The 14,485-nt window shown below is 41.6% G+C and overlaps 1 long non-coding RNA gene across 1 annotated transcript; it reads right to left on the reverse strand.

The window, feature by feature from the left end:
• Nucleotides 1-1,533: 1,533 nt before the first annotated feature.
• LOC113919254 lies at nt 1,534-13,161 on the reverse strand. Its single transcript, XR_003518915.1, has 3 exons — nt 13,025-13,161; nt 11,409-11,580; nt 1,534-1,683 (listed from the first exon to the last, which is right to left on the reverse strand). It is a non-coding gene; the product is annotated as an uncharacterized LOC113919254 (long non-coding RNA).
• Nucleotides 13,162-14,485: the final 1,324 nt, after the last annotated feature.

The following is a 14,485-nucleotide window of genomic DNA, read 5'->3' on the forward strand; positions in this document are numbered from 1 at the left end:
TAATCCATCGTTTGTGTATGGAAACATGATATTTTTATATGTTAATATTTTACCCTGCAACTTTACTGAATTTGTCTATTCAAAAACTTTTGTTGTTGTTGGGTCCTTAGGGTTGTTCCTACAGGCATGATTATGCCATATACAAACAGAAATAATTTTATTTCTTCCTTTCCAATTTTTCTTACCTAATTGCTCTAACTAGGACTTCTGGTACTATATTGAATAAAGTGGTGAGAGTGGACATCTTTGCCCTGCACTGGATCTTACAGGAAAAGAAAGCTTTCCGTTTTTCCCCATCGATCACACTGTGAGCTGGAGCCTGGAAGTGTAGCGAAGGAGAAAAGTATTCCATGTGCGGCAGTGATGCTGAGTCTGAGGCAGGGCCATGCAGTGGCACTCATCTTTTTTCTAAAATATCTAAACTTAACCTTACATTGTGATTGATTTTTTTTTATATGGACAACTGAAAAATAGCTTCCATTTATTGAGAGAGAACTGTAAGCCAGCCATATACAGTGTACTTTATAATAAATCGTCTCTCTTGATCTTTACAACTGATTTGAGAGGGGAGGAAACTGAGGCCTATAAAAGCATAATTAAGTCACCTGGAGTCAAAGAACTAATAAGTAGCAGAACTAGAATTTGAACACAAGCCTGATTCCAAATAAAACCCATACTTTTAACCATTACTCATATTGGCTCTCAACCAACAACAATAAATGAGTCCATAGACAAACAACAGCTATTGTAGAAGTCAGTTTGGGATGAAGGAAATTCCTCCCCTAATCATTCCTGACTGTGCTGCCGTCTGATTATTTGGGTGTTTGGTTGTTTTTTTTTTTATTTTTAACATTATAAAGTGGATAAACATAGCAAGAAACAAAAGCCATGGCTATTGTTTGAGAGCAGTTAGTCTATACCACTGCCTTAATGACATTCAGGACTATAAAATGTGCTGCCTGGCTAAATTCTCATGGAAATTTTTTTACATGTAACCTGTGCTCACAATATCTGAATGTAAGGAACACCTAAATTCTGTGACTTTCAGGTCCCAAAGAGTACTAATGGATACCAAATTAAATTATTTGAAAATAAATTCTACTTCATTGACTGGATCCTAAAGGTAGGTATTAAGGAAACCATATAAATCCTTGAGTTTGCTGAGTCAGAAGGGCGTTTTTTGTTATTGTACATTAATAACTCAAGCTATCTTCATAGCCGGCTTTCAAGATAACTTAAAGGTGCCTGGAATCCTTGAACTAACTTTCCATGTTAAATTGGTTTGGACCCAGATGCAGAGACTAACAATCATACCATTTAAACACAGAACAAAATCAGCCGGGAATAGCAACCCTTGGATGCCTGACTTGAAGATGTAAGCAGGAATTAGTGATTACTTCAAATGGCTGGAAGATCCCAGAGGAAAATTTGCGGGACTCTTCATTCCATTTTGCCCTGAACACAGAATTGTTAGTACAAATACCTGGCAACATCAAAATACAGGTGCAGATTCGGAATATATAAAGCCTCAGTTTGGTTTCTTTATATTTTAACTGCATTTCACTATGTTGAGGTTCAAGATGAAATACTTGCATTTTAATGTCACATTTGCCAGATTTCCAAACCTCTAAGCACAAAATCCTCAGGCTTCATTTCTTTGCTTGCCGGGAAATCCTGGTAGCACTGAGACAAAAGTTAGAAGTTATGAAGTGAGATTATACTTGATTGGGAACAAAAAAAGTCCTATGTCCAGAAATGCAGATGTGCACAGCAGTCCTAGGGGAATGTTGGTATTTGATCTCCAAGTCTTAAAGGTTCATGTTCCCAAGGTTAAGAGATGCAGAGAGCCAGCTTTTCTTTGTAACTAATGCTGAAATTACTCTAGAGATTCAAGAAGTATTACATTACAAATCACTCAGCTTTGGAAGTCCTATAGCTATAGTGAGTTACAAATATCACTGTGTGAGGGAAAGGGGCAATAGGTGAAGGACATCATTCATAAACTTAATTTATACTGTTGCAGTGTGATCATGCATATGCTGTGTGAGTGTTTTCGTTCCAGTGAGAAAAGGAAAAGAGAGCATAAGAAGTCCATGAGTCAAGACCCCAACTAAAAGAACCAGGAAGTAAAGACCTCCTTGTCTAGGGGAATTGGGGTGGGGATGGGGGCGGAGTGCAGGAGTCAGCTCAGGCTACAATCTCTTCCTTCTTTTTCTAATGTCTAACATCATGAGCTGAGGCAAGTCCCATATTTATTGAGCAAGAAAGGCTCCCATTTAACTAAAAGTGAAAGCTAAAGCCTAGGTATTCACAAAATAATATCCTTGAACAAACAGGGTACCTATGGCCATCTATGTAAAAGATACACATAGAAGACATTTCACCTCAAGGGGGGATCTTTGGTGGAACCAAATCTAATATTAAAATCAAGAATAGTTAGAGGCATTAATGTGTCACACAGCTGCCTTTTTCTTTTAAATTTAATAAACTGTATTCTTATAACAGGTACTTTCTACTCTGCTATAGCCAATTGGACTTCCTTTTTAGCTAGACACTTTTTAATTTTTATAATTTTTTTAAGTAAGCTCAACACCCAATGTAGGGCTTGAACTCACGAACCCCAAGATTATGAATCACATGCTCTACTGACTAAGCCAGCCAGGCACCCCTAGAACTTTTTCATTTTAAACTAAATAATGATCTGATATTCTTTTTTTTTTTTTTTTTGGACAATAACTTTGTTTCCAACAACAAAGAGAAAAGGGATAAATCTGTCTTGGTGGCAGGAGTAAGCTATTGTAGGTAAAATTTACCTTTTGTAACTTTTTCTTTTTTTTATCATTGGTTTTTAATGTAGTGTTCCATGATTCATTGTTTGCGCATAACACCCAGTGCTCCACGCAGAACATGCCCTCTTTAATACCCATCACCAGGCTAACCCATCCCCCCACAGAACCCTCAGTTTGTTTTTCAGAGTCCATCATCTCTCATGGTTCGTCTCCCCCTCTGATTTCCACCCTTCATTCTTCCCCTCCTGCTATCTTCTTCTTCTTCTTCTTTTTTTTTAACATATACTGCATTATTTGTTCCAGAGGTACAGATCTGTGATTCAACAGTCTTGCACAATTCACAGTGCTCACCATAGCACATACCATCCCCAATGTCTATCACCCAGCCACCCCATCCCTCCCACCACCCACCACTCCAGCAACCCTCAGTTTGTTTCCTGAGATTAAAAATTCCTCATATCAGTGAGGTCATATGATACATGTCTTTCTCTGATTGACTTATTTCACTCAGCATAACACCCTCCAGTTCCATCCACGTCATTGCAAATGGCAAGATCTCATTCCTTTTGATGGCTGCATAATATTCCATTGTGTATATATACCACTTCTTCTTTATCCATTCATCTGTCGATGGACATCTTGCCTCTTTCCACAGTTTGGCTATTGTGGACATTGCTGCTATAAACTGGGGTGCACGTACCCCTTCGGATCCCTACATTTGTATCTCTGGGGTAAATACCCAGTAGTGCAATCCTGGATCGTATGGCAGCTCTATTTTCAACTGTTTGAGGAACCTCCATACTGTTTTCCAGAGTGGTTGCACCAGCTTGCATTCCCACCAACGGTGTAGGAGGGTTCCCCGTTCTCCACATCCCTGCCAAAATCTGTCATTTCCTAACTTGTTAATTTTAGCCATTCTGGCTGGTGTGAGGTGGTATCTCATTGAGGTTTTGATTTGGATTTCCCTGATGCCGAGCGATGTTGAGCACTTTTTCATGTGTCTGTTGGCCATTTGGATGTCTTCTTTGGAAAAATGTCTGCTCATGTCTTCTGCCCATTTCTTGATTGGATCATTTGTTCTTTGGGTGTTGAGTTTGATAAGTTCTTTATAGATTTTGGATACTAGCCCTTTATCTGATATGTCATTTGCAAATATTTTCTCCCATTCTGTCGGTTGTCTTTTGGTTTTGTGGACTATTTCTTTTGCTGTGCAAAAGCTTTTTAACTTGATGAAATCCCAATAGTTCATTTTTGCTTTTGCTTCCCTTGCCTTTGGTGATGTTTCTAGGAAGAAGTTGCTGCGGCTGAGGTCGAAGAGGTTGCTGCCTGTGTTCTCCTTTAGGATTTTGATGGACTCCTGTCTCACATTTAGGTCTTTCAAGCATTTCGAGTCTATTTTTGTGTGTGGTGTAAGGAAATGGTCCAGTTTCATTCTTCTCCATGTGGCTGTCCAATTTCACCAACACCATTTGTTGAAGAGACTGTCTTTTTTCCATTGGACATTCTTTCCTGCTTTGTCAAAGATGAGTTGACCATAGAGTTGAGGGTCCATTTCTGGGCTCTCTATTCTGTTCCATTGATCTATGTGTCTGTTTTTGTGCCAGTACCATACTGTCTTGATGATGACAGCTTTGTAATAGAGCTGGAAGTCTGGAATTGTGATGCCGCCAGCTTTGCTTTTCTTTTTCAAAATTCCTCTGGTTATTCGGGGTCTTTTCTGGTTCCATACAAATTTTAGGATTATTTGTTCCATTTCTTTGAAAAAAGTGGATGGTATTTTGATGGGGATTGCTTTGAATGTGTAGATTGCCCTAGGTAGCATTGACGTCTTCACAATGTTTGTTCTTCCAATCCATGAGCATGGAACGTTTTTCCATTTCTTTGTGTCTTCTTCAATTTCTTTCATGAGTATTTTATAGTTTTCTGAGTACAGATCCTTTGCCTCTTTGGTTAGATTTATTCCTAGGTATCTTATGGTTTTGGATGCATTATAAATGGGATCGACTCCTTGATTTGTCTCTCTTCTGTCTTGTTGTTGGTGTATGGGAATGCCACTGATTTCTGTGCATTGATTTTATATCCTGCCACTTTGCTGAATTCCTGTATGAGTTCTAGCAGTTTTGGGGTGGAGTCTTTTGGGTTTTCCACATACAGTATCATATCATCTGCAAAGAGTGAGAGTTTGACTTCCTCTTTGCCGATTTGGATGCCTTTGATTTCTTTTTGTTGTCTGATTGCTGTGGCTAGGACTTCTAATACTATGTTGAATAGCAGTGGTGAGAGTGGACATCCCTGCCGCGTTCCTGACCTTAGGGGAAAAGCTCTCAGCCTTTCCCCATTGAGAATGATATTCGCTGTAGGTTTTTCATAGATGGCTTTTATGATATTGAGGTATGTACCCTCTATCCCTATACTCTGAAGAGTTTTGATCAAGAAAGGATGTTGTACTTTGTCAAATGCTTTTTTTGCATCTATTGAGAGGATCATATGATTCTTGTTCTTTCTTTTGTTAATGTATTGTATCACGTTGATTGATTTGCGGACGTTGAACCAGCCTTGCAGCCCAGGAATAAATCCCACTTGGTCGTGGTGAATAATCCTTTTAATGTACTGTTGGATCCTATTGGCTAGTATTTTGGTGAGAATTTTTGCATCCATGTTCATCAAGGATACTGGTCTGTAATTCTCTTTTTTGATGGGGTCTTTGTCTGGTTTTGGGATCAAGGTAATGCTGGCCTCATAAAATGAGTTTGGAAGTTTCCCTTCCATTTCTATTTTTTGGAACAGTTTCAGGAGAATAGGTATTAATTCTTCTTGAAATGTCTGATAGAATTCCCCTGGGAAGCCATCTGGCCCTGGGCTTTTGTTTCTTGGGAGATTTTTGATGACTGTTTCAATTTCCTTAGTGGTTATAGGTCTGTTCAGGTTTTCTATTTCTTCCTGGTTCAATTTTGGTAGTTGATACATCTCTAGGAATGCACCCATTTCTTCCAGGTTATCTAATTTGCTGGCATAGAGTTGCTCATAATATGTTCTTATAATTGTTTGTATTTCTTTGGTGTTGCTTGTGATCTCTCCTCTTTCATTCATGATTTTGTTGATTTGGGTCATTTCTCTTTTCTTTTTGATCAGTCTGGCCAGGGGTTTATCAATCTTGTTAATTCTTTCAAAGAACCAGCTCCTAGTTTCGTTGATCTGTTCTACTGTTCTTTTGGTTTCTAGTTCATTGATTTCTGCTCTGATCTTTATGATTTCTCTTCTCCTGCTGGGTTTAGGCTTTCTTTGCTGTTCTTTCTCCAGCTCCTTTAGGTGTAGGGTTAGGTTGTGTATTTGAGACCTTTCTTGTTTCTTGAGAAAGGCTTGTATTGCTATATACTTTCCTCTCAGGACTGCCTTTGCTGTATCCCAAAGATTTTGAACAGTTGTGTTTTCATTTTCATTGGTTTCCATGAATTTTTTAAATTCTTCTTTAATTTCTTGGTTGACCCATTCATTCTTTAGTAGGATGCTCTTTAGCCTCCATGTATTTGAGTTCTTTCCGACTTTCCTCTTGTGGTTGAGTTCTAGTTTCAAAGCATTGTGGTCTGAAAATATGCAGGGAATGATCCCAATCTTTTGGTACCGATTGAGACCTGATTTGTGACCTAGAATGTGATCAATTCTGGAGAATGTTCCATGGGCACTAGAGAAGAATGTGTATTCCGTTGCTTTGGGATGGAATGTTCTGAATATGTCTGTGAAGTCCATTTGGTCCAGTGTGTCATTTAAAGTCTTTATTTCCTTGTTGATCTTTTGCTTAGATGATCTGTCCATTTCAGTCAGGGGGGTGTTAAAGTCCCCCACTATTATTGTATTGTTGTCAATGTGTTTCTTTGCTTTTGTTATTAATTGCCTTATATAATTGGCTGCTCCCATGTGCGGGGCATAGATATTTACAATTGTTAGATCTTCTTGTTGGATAGACCCTTTAAGTAGGATATAGTGTCCTTCCTCATCTCTTATTACAGTCTTTGTTTTAAAATCTAGTTTGTCTGATATAAGGATTGCCACCCCAGCTTTCTTTTGGTGTCCATTAGCATGGTAAATGGTTTTCCACCCCCTCACTTTCAATCTGGGGGTGTCTTTGGGTGTAAAATGAGTCTCTTGCAGACAGCATATTGATGGGTCTTGTTTTTTAATCCAATCTGATAGCCTGTGTCTTTTGATTGGGGCATTTAGCCCATTTACATTCAGGGTAACTATTGAAAGGTATGAATTTAGTGCCATTGTATTACCTGTAAGGTGACTGTTAACTGTCTGTTGTCTGTGTTCGTTTCTGCTCTTTGCTGCTTTTAGGTTCTCTCTTTGCCTAGAGGACCCCTCTCAATATTTCTTGGAGGGCTGGTTTCGTGTTTGCAAATTCCTTTAGTTTTTGTTTGTTCTGGAAGCTTTTTATCTCTCCTTCTATTTTCAATGATAGCCTAGCTGGATATAGTATTCTTGGCTGCATATTTTTCTCGTTTAGTGCTCTGAAGATATCTTGCCAGTCCTTTCTGGCCTGCCAGGTCTCTGTGGATAGGTCTGTTGCCAGTCTAATGTTTCTACCATTGTAGGTTACATATCTCTTCTCCCGAGCTGCTTTCAGGATTTTCTCTTTGTCTCTGAGACTCGTAAGTTTTACTATTAGATGTCGGGGTGTTGACCTATTATTATTGATTTTGAGAGGGGTTCTCTGTGCCTCCTGGATTTTAATGCCTGTTTCCTTCCTCACATTAGGGAAGTTCTCTGCTATAATTTGCTCCAATATACCTTCTGCCCCTCTCTCTCTCTTCTTCTTCTTCTGGGATCCCAATTATTCTAATGTTGTTTCGTCTTATCGTATCACTTATCTCTCGAATTCTGCCCTCGTGATCCTGTAGTTGTTTCTCTCTCTTTTTCTCAGCCTCTTTATTTTCCATCATTTGGTCTTCTATATCGCTGATTCTCTCTTCTGCCTCATTTATCCTAGCATTTAGTGCCCCCATTTTTGATTGCACCTCATCAATAGCCTTTTTGATTTCGATTTGGTTAGATTTTAGTTCTTTTATTTCTCCAGAAAGGGTTTCTCTAATAACTTCCACGCTTTTTTCAAGCCCAGCTAGTATCTTTAAAGTCATGATTCTGAACTCTAGGTCCGACATCGTACTAATGTCCGTATTGAGTAGGTCCCTGGCTGACGGTACTACCTCTTGTTCTTTTTGCTGAGGTGATTTCTTTCATCTTGTCATTTTGTCCAGAGGAGAATAGATGAATGAGAGAACAAAAGGCTAACAGGTTTACAACGTCCCCAGCAAATATACTGTATACAAATCAGAAAAGACCTGAAAGCAGGGGAAAAGAAAGGGAAAGAAAGAAAAAAGAAAGAGAAAAAGAAGAAAAAAAAAAAAGATAAAAAAGATAAAAACAAAAACAAAACAATTCAAAAAAGGCAGAATATGATCAAATATGATCAGGCTAGTGCATAGATCAGTGCCACACACTAGATTTTGGGCGTATTTTGGTCTGTTAGAAAAAAGTGCCTCCTAAAATTTTAAAGGAAGAAAGACATATATATACAAAATAAGGGTTGATACAATGAAGGGATGGAAAATGACTGTAAAGATGAAAATTATAAAAGATTTTATAAAAGGACTTGGTAAGATAAGTTGTTTGAAAAAAGAAAGAAGATTTAAGGGAAAAAAAAAAAGGAAAAAGGGAGAGAATGTGATCAGGCAGGAGACTAGAACAAAGCCATACACTAGTGGTTTAGGGTATATTTTGATCTGTTAGAAGAAACTGTACCTCAAAATTTTAAAGAGAGAACAACTTATATATATATGCCAAAAACAAGGATAACTACTATGAAGGGATAAAATATGACTCTAAAAATGAAAAAAAAATAAAAAATGTTTTTTTTTTTAAAAAAGGGATTTATAAGATGTTGGTTGAAAAAGGGAAAAAGAAAAATAAAAAAAAGTCAACAAAAATTAACTTTGATGAAATAATGAATCATGGTAAAAAAAAAAAAAAAAAAAAAGAAGCCATGAATCTATGTGCAGTATTCCCCTAGCGCTGGAGTTCTCCTATTCTCCTTGATCGATCAACTTGATCTTGGCTTGCTGGCTGTTTGTGTTGATCTTCTGGGGGAGGGGCCTGTTGCTGTGGTTTCCAAATGTCTTTGCCGGAGGCGGAATTGCCCCGCCCTTGTCGGTCCGGGCTAAGGAAGCTGCTCCGGTTTGCTCTCAGGAGCTTTTGTTCCCTGCACGCTCTCGGTACAGCTTTGGAGGACCAGGGCGAAAATGGCGGCCTCCCAGTCTCCGCCCGGAGGAGCCGAGAACTCGGGGCCCCACTCCTCAGTGCGCCCCCAGAGAAAAGCAGTCACTCCCGTGTCCCCGGTCTCCGGCCGCACTCCGTGCTCACCCGGCCTGTGATTGAGCGTTGCTATCTCTGGCACACGACCCCGCTCGGAGTCTCCAAACCCAGCAGATCCCTGCAGTGCGTTCCCGCACCGCTCCTCCCCGGGAAGGAAGGGGAGTCTCCCCGGATCTGCTGCTTGTTGGGTCCTTGCTGGGGGAGCCGTGCCCCGACTGGGCCGCAGATCACAGTTTATGGCAACCCCGAGCTGAGAGCCCGCGACTCTGCTCCGTATCTGCAGCCGGCTTCCCCGCCCCGACACCTGGGAGCTCTGCCGCACTCAGGCACCCCTGGTCTCTCTGTGACCCCAAGGGTCCTGAGACCACACTGTCCCGGGAGGATTCCACCCCCCGCTTAGCCACTGCAGCGACGTCCCTCCGCCGAGCCAATTTTTAAAAGGTCCGATTTTGTGCTCCGCGGCTCTAGCACTTGCCAGAAGCGGCCGGCGGAGGCCCCTCCCCCGCCGTCTATCCTCCCGAATATCGCCTCGGATTCACTTCTCCGCCCGTCCTACCTTCCAGTAAGTGGTCGCTTCTCTGTTCACAGAGTTGTTGCTACTCTCCTGTTCGATCTCCTGTTGAGTTCGTAGGTGTTCAGAATGGTTTGACCCCTATTCAGCTGAATTCCTGAGACCAGACAAAATCTAGGTCTCCTACTCCTCCGCCATCTTGCTCCGCCCCCCCCGCGGAGCCGACTTCTAAAAGTTCCGATTTTGTGCTCTGCGGCTCTAGCACTTGCCAGAAGCGGCTGACGGAGGCCCCTCCCCCACCATCTATCCTCCCGAATATCGCCTCGGATTCACTTCTCTGCACGTCCTATCTTCCAGAAAGTGGTTGCTTTTCTGTTCAGAGAGTTGTTGCTATTCTTTTCTTCAATCTCCTGTTGAGTTCGTAGGTGTTCAGAATGGTTTGATCCCTATCCAGCTGAATTCCTGAGACCAGATGAAATCCAGGTCTCCTACTCCTCCGCCATCTTGCTCCGCCCCTCCTGTAATTGTTTTTTTTTTTTTTTAAGTAGGCTCCATGCCCAGTGCGGAGCCCAATGTGGAGGTTGAACTCACAACCCTAGATTCAAAAACCAAGCTGAGATCAAGAATCGGACACTTAACTGATGGAGCCACCTTGGTGTCCCTGTAATTGAATCTTTTCTAAAAGATTAAAATAATGTCTTCTTAAAAGGCTGGTATCTTACTTACTATGGAGAGCACAAATAACAAAAAGAGGGAGTGTGTCAATTATTCCATTTGTGACATTTCTTGAATTAGACATACATTTTTAGTAAGAATATTTTCTTTTCTTTCTGAAGTTAAGTAAAGAGAGTAACTGTGGAGCTTTACATGAGACTTTAAAAGTTCCATTCCCAAAGACTAAACTGGCATTTTCTAAAATGTGTACAAATGAATGAGCATTGCCAACACTTTACTTCCTTTGGATTCCTGAGTATCTCAGATGAGATTTTCCCACCCTGGCCCTTGTCACTCTTCTGCTAGATGCTCATGTGCATATGTGTGTATGTGTAAATGCACACTTGTGTGGGCACACCTGTGCATAGGATGGAATCATGCTTCATGCTCATTCACCTAACTTTCATGAACACTGTCTCTCCACCTCCCTCAAGGGAGGATTGGGGGAATTTGCTGGCTACACTCACAATATTACCTCTCCTAAACTCTATCCCTCCACATGTATGGCCAGTGTGTCCCTTTTCCTTATCCCAAGTGATCCTTATGGGGAGGAAGGAATTAATGTGTGAGGCCAGGGGAAACCTGAGCTCACACAACTGAACACTGGTGAAACAGAAGTCATGTCCAGAGCTCCTAAGGCCAGAGCCGATAATCTATTCCACTCTACCAAATCTTACCCCTGGCAAAGACCAAATGTGCAAGCCAAGTGCTTTCACAGAGCAGATTCTCTCTCTCTCTATCCCAAATGTACAATCTTTATGCAGCCCTCATGGAGGAAAAGCTCCGGGTGTGTCTGTGAGGGTGCAGTTTAAGGACGTTTTGTTGGAAATGGAATTTGCCGAGTGCAGAGTTAAGATGCAGAATTTTGTCCCTGATGCAATAGGGAGCCAGTGGATGATTGTGTGATCCAATGAAGATAAGATTTAGAAAGTCTGTAGAAAGTAAACTGCAGGCAAACAAGACAGTAACCAAGAGAAGGGGCCCGGGACAAGTGTGGGTGGCCCCAGTGAGGGCAGAGGACCTACTTTGTCTTCTGCAGCTGCCTTTGCTGTGAGGGCTAGCACAGCCTCTCCTTAGCTACAGTGAGGCAAGGCCATCCTGATGACACTGACACCGAATTTCCGGGGTGTGTCCTCCCGGGGCAGGGCACAATAAGGGATGTCCAAGGGTGCTCTTCCTTTGTGTTCTCAGTTACTCCTGGGAAGAACAGAAGTGAATATGAAAATTAAGGTGAATTTCAGGGGACACATTTGCAGCTCATTATAGTAAGCTACCATTTTTGCCCTGCTCTGATTAAGGAGAACTGCAAGAAAATGACAGAGTGATATTGGAAACACAAGTTTTCATTGCAAACCTAAACCAGCGAGCTATGCGTCATTACCACCACATGCTAGCAGGAAAGAGAGACGGCGTGAGCATGGAATCAGGAAGATGATTACTTCATGGGGCAATTTTTATAACTGTATGATGAAGGAATTGTGTAGCACACCAGCTTCACCTCCAGACATGCACAGACTTCAGCCTAAAGTCTTTATTTCTGATCACTTTATTCCTTTCAGGCCCTCCTTGTAATGGGTGAGGCCCACCTGCATTGGTGAGGGCATCTTTGTTACTCAGTCCACTGAGTCAAATGCTAATCTCTTCTGGAAACACCCTCACAGACACACCCAGAGCAAAGGTTTATCACTATCTGGGCTTCCCTGAGCCCAGTCAAGTTGGCACACGAATTTAACCATCACAAAGAACACAGCTCTTTATAGTCATACTGTAAAATGCAGTTTGGAAAATGCCTGGCCTCTGCATCAACAGCCATTTTGTGCTTTGTGCATCATTAGAACAAAGTGGGCTCTGCACAAATGATAGAAATATAAGCACTTACACAAAACGTGCAATTGCTGACTCACTTCTACATTTCTCTCCATCCCCCTTGTTTTATATACCTGTGTGGGGAAACGTCTTCAGAAATGCTGCTCTATAGTCAGCAGAAAGCAAAGAACTCCACACAAGAATATAAATCCCCCAAATATATGGAAATGTGGGAAAGGCACAAAACCAACCATCCCTTTGTTCCCAGTGAAAATACTTGGGATGGCACCTCTTGGAATCACAGGTTGAGAGAAAGAAATGAGGCATAGAACCTGGTGAAGTGGGAGGTGGTAGGAAACACATCTCAGGGGGTAGGGCTAGTTTTATCGTGCTCCCCCAACCCTACTGATTTCAGGTCTCCTGCTGAGACCTGGGGATCCCTCCTCTTCCTCCTCTTGCTCTCGCTGCAGTATAGAATGATAGCAATATAGGGAAGCAGTCAGCCGCCACTAAGAAAACAAGACAGCAGCGTCACAGTGCAGTTCATTAACCACTGGGCGTCTGCTACGGACACCACTGTGTTGACAGTGCATGATGAAAGATGCTTTGAAGAACTCTCACAAATTAAACTGTCACAAGACCCCATTTCAGAGCCTCTTACACCTTATTAATCAGCTTCCCAATTTGACTTTCTTCAGTAGCAACCAACCAAACAGCCAACAATTATTCCCAAATATACATGAATCATTTCCCCGGGCTATTTATGTTTCAGAGATAAATTAATATATTATAAAGTACAATTCTAAAGTACTAATATTTCATTTAACAAACTTACCAGAAGTTACACACACAATTGAATGTTCTTCTCCTTAATGGAGCAATGTTGGTCATCCATCTGCTTCTCCCTACAGAAAGGAAAATGGAAGTATGTGAAGCTTCTAGAACTTCTATTATGTGCTATGCATTCTGAATAGATCACATTATTTGTCCTGCATTACTTCTGAAGTAGCATAAGAAAATATATTCAACCATGCCTTTAGTTAGCTTAAGCACTTACCTATAGTCACCAATTCACATTCATGTGCCAGTTGTCACTATTGCCAAAGGAGTGGCATTTATGACCTCTTTGACTTACACTAAGTGCAGCCCTGCCTCTGACAGTGGCTCTGGGAGTGGGAGTTCATGACAAGCACATAAATAACTCTTCTAAGGGGATGGTACCCACTGACTTCATTCAACAGTTACTGTCCACCCATTTGATGTTCGCTGGTTCCTAGACATTCAAGGTTATGTTTATCTGCTAGGGCTGCCATAACAAGATACCACAGGCTGGGGACTTAAACACCTAAACATTTAATTTTGCACAGTCCTGAAGGCTTGGAAGTCCAAGATCAAGGTGCCAGCAACGCTGGGTGCTGGTGAGGGCCCACGTCCTGCTGGACAGCCCCATCCCTGCTGTGTCCACACAGCACATGAGCCCAACATGGGGCTTGATCTCATGACCCTGAGATCATGACCCAAACCTAAATCAAGAGTTAGAATCTCAACAAACTGAACCACCCAGGTACCCCTGACATGTGAAACTCTTAATCTTTCAATAGGGAGAGCTTATAATTGTTCAGTGCTCTTATCAATCCCACTTTACAAAAATGTAAGTGGTTAAGTAACTGGCTCAAGGCAATAGCACTAAAAGGTCCCAAAGCTAGGCTTGTCAAGGTCAGGATGGTTTGGGCACATCCATCCACTCAAGACCATGGAACTGCAACTGAACCGAGGCTCCTCTGCTAGCTACATGATGGACCAATAAGTGGAGAGGCAAGATGTTGGGGCAAAGAAAGCTATTTTATTTAGAAAGCAACAAACCAAAGAGGTGGCAGACTATGGTCCCAAAGAACCATTTCCTCTTGGCATGAAAACCCAGTTGCTTTTGTTTTAGGAAGAGGGGGAAGTGGGAGAGTTGGGGTCCTTGGTCAGTCAATCTTTGTGGACAGGACTCTCTGATCATGTCCTTCTGGCAAATCTTACACAGCATAGTCATTTCTGGACATACTTTCTAACCTCAGGTGAGCAAAGTTTTGAGTAATGTAGAGAGCAAGATGGAGTCACTCATGTCAAGCAAGGGCCTGTGTCAAGCAACGACGCAAACAGTTAAGGGTACTGCAGCTACCAGATATGCCAATACCAGCACCATCTGATGACACTACAGAACTAATAACAAGTAGAAGCAGGAGAGGTCTGCAGAGGCCCAAGACTGATTAAATATCTTTTAAAGGAGAAAATTTTTGCAGCAAACTGT

Source organism: Zalophus californianus, chromosome 3, assembly GCF_009762305.2.
Source record: "Zalophus californianus isolate mZalCal1 chromosome 3, mZalCal1.pri.v2, whole genome shotgun sequence".
Lineage (NCBI taxonomy): Eukaryota > Metazoa > Chordata > Mammalia > Carnivora > Otariidae > Zalophus > Zalophus californianus.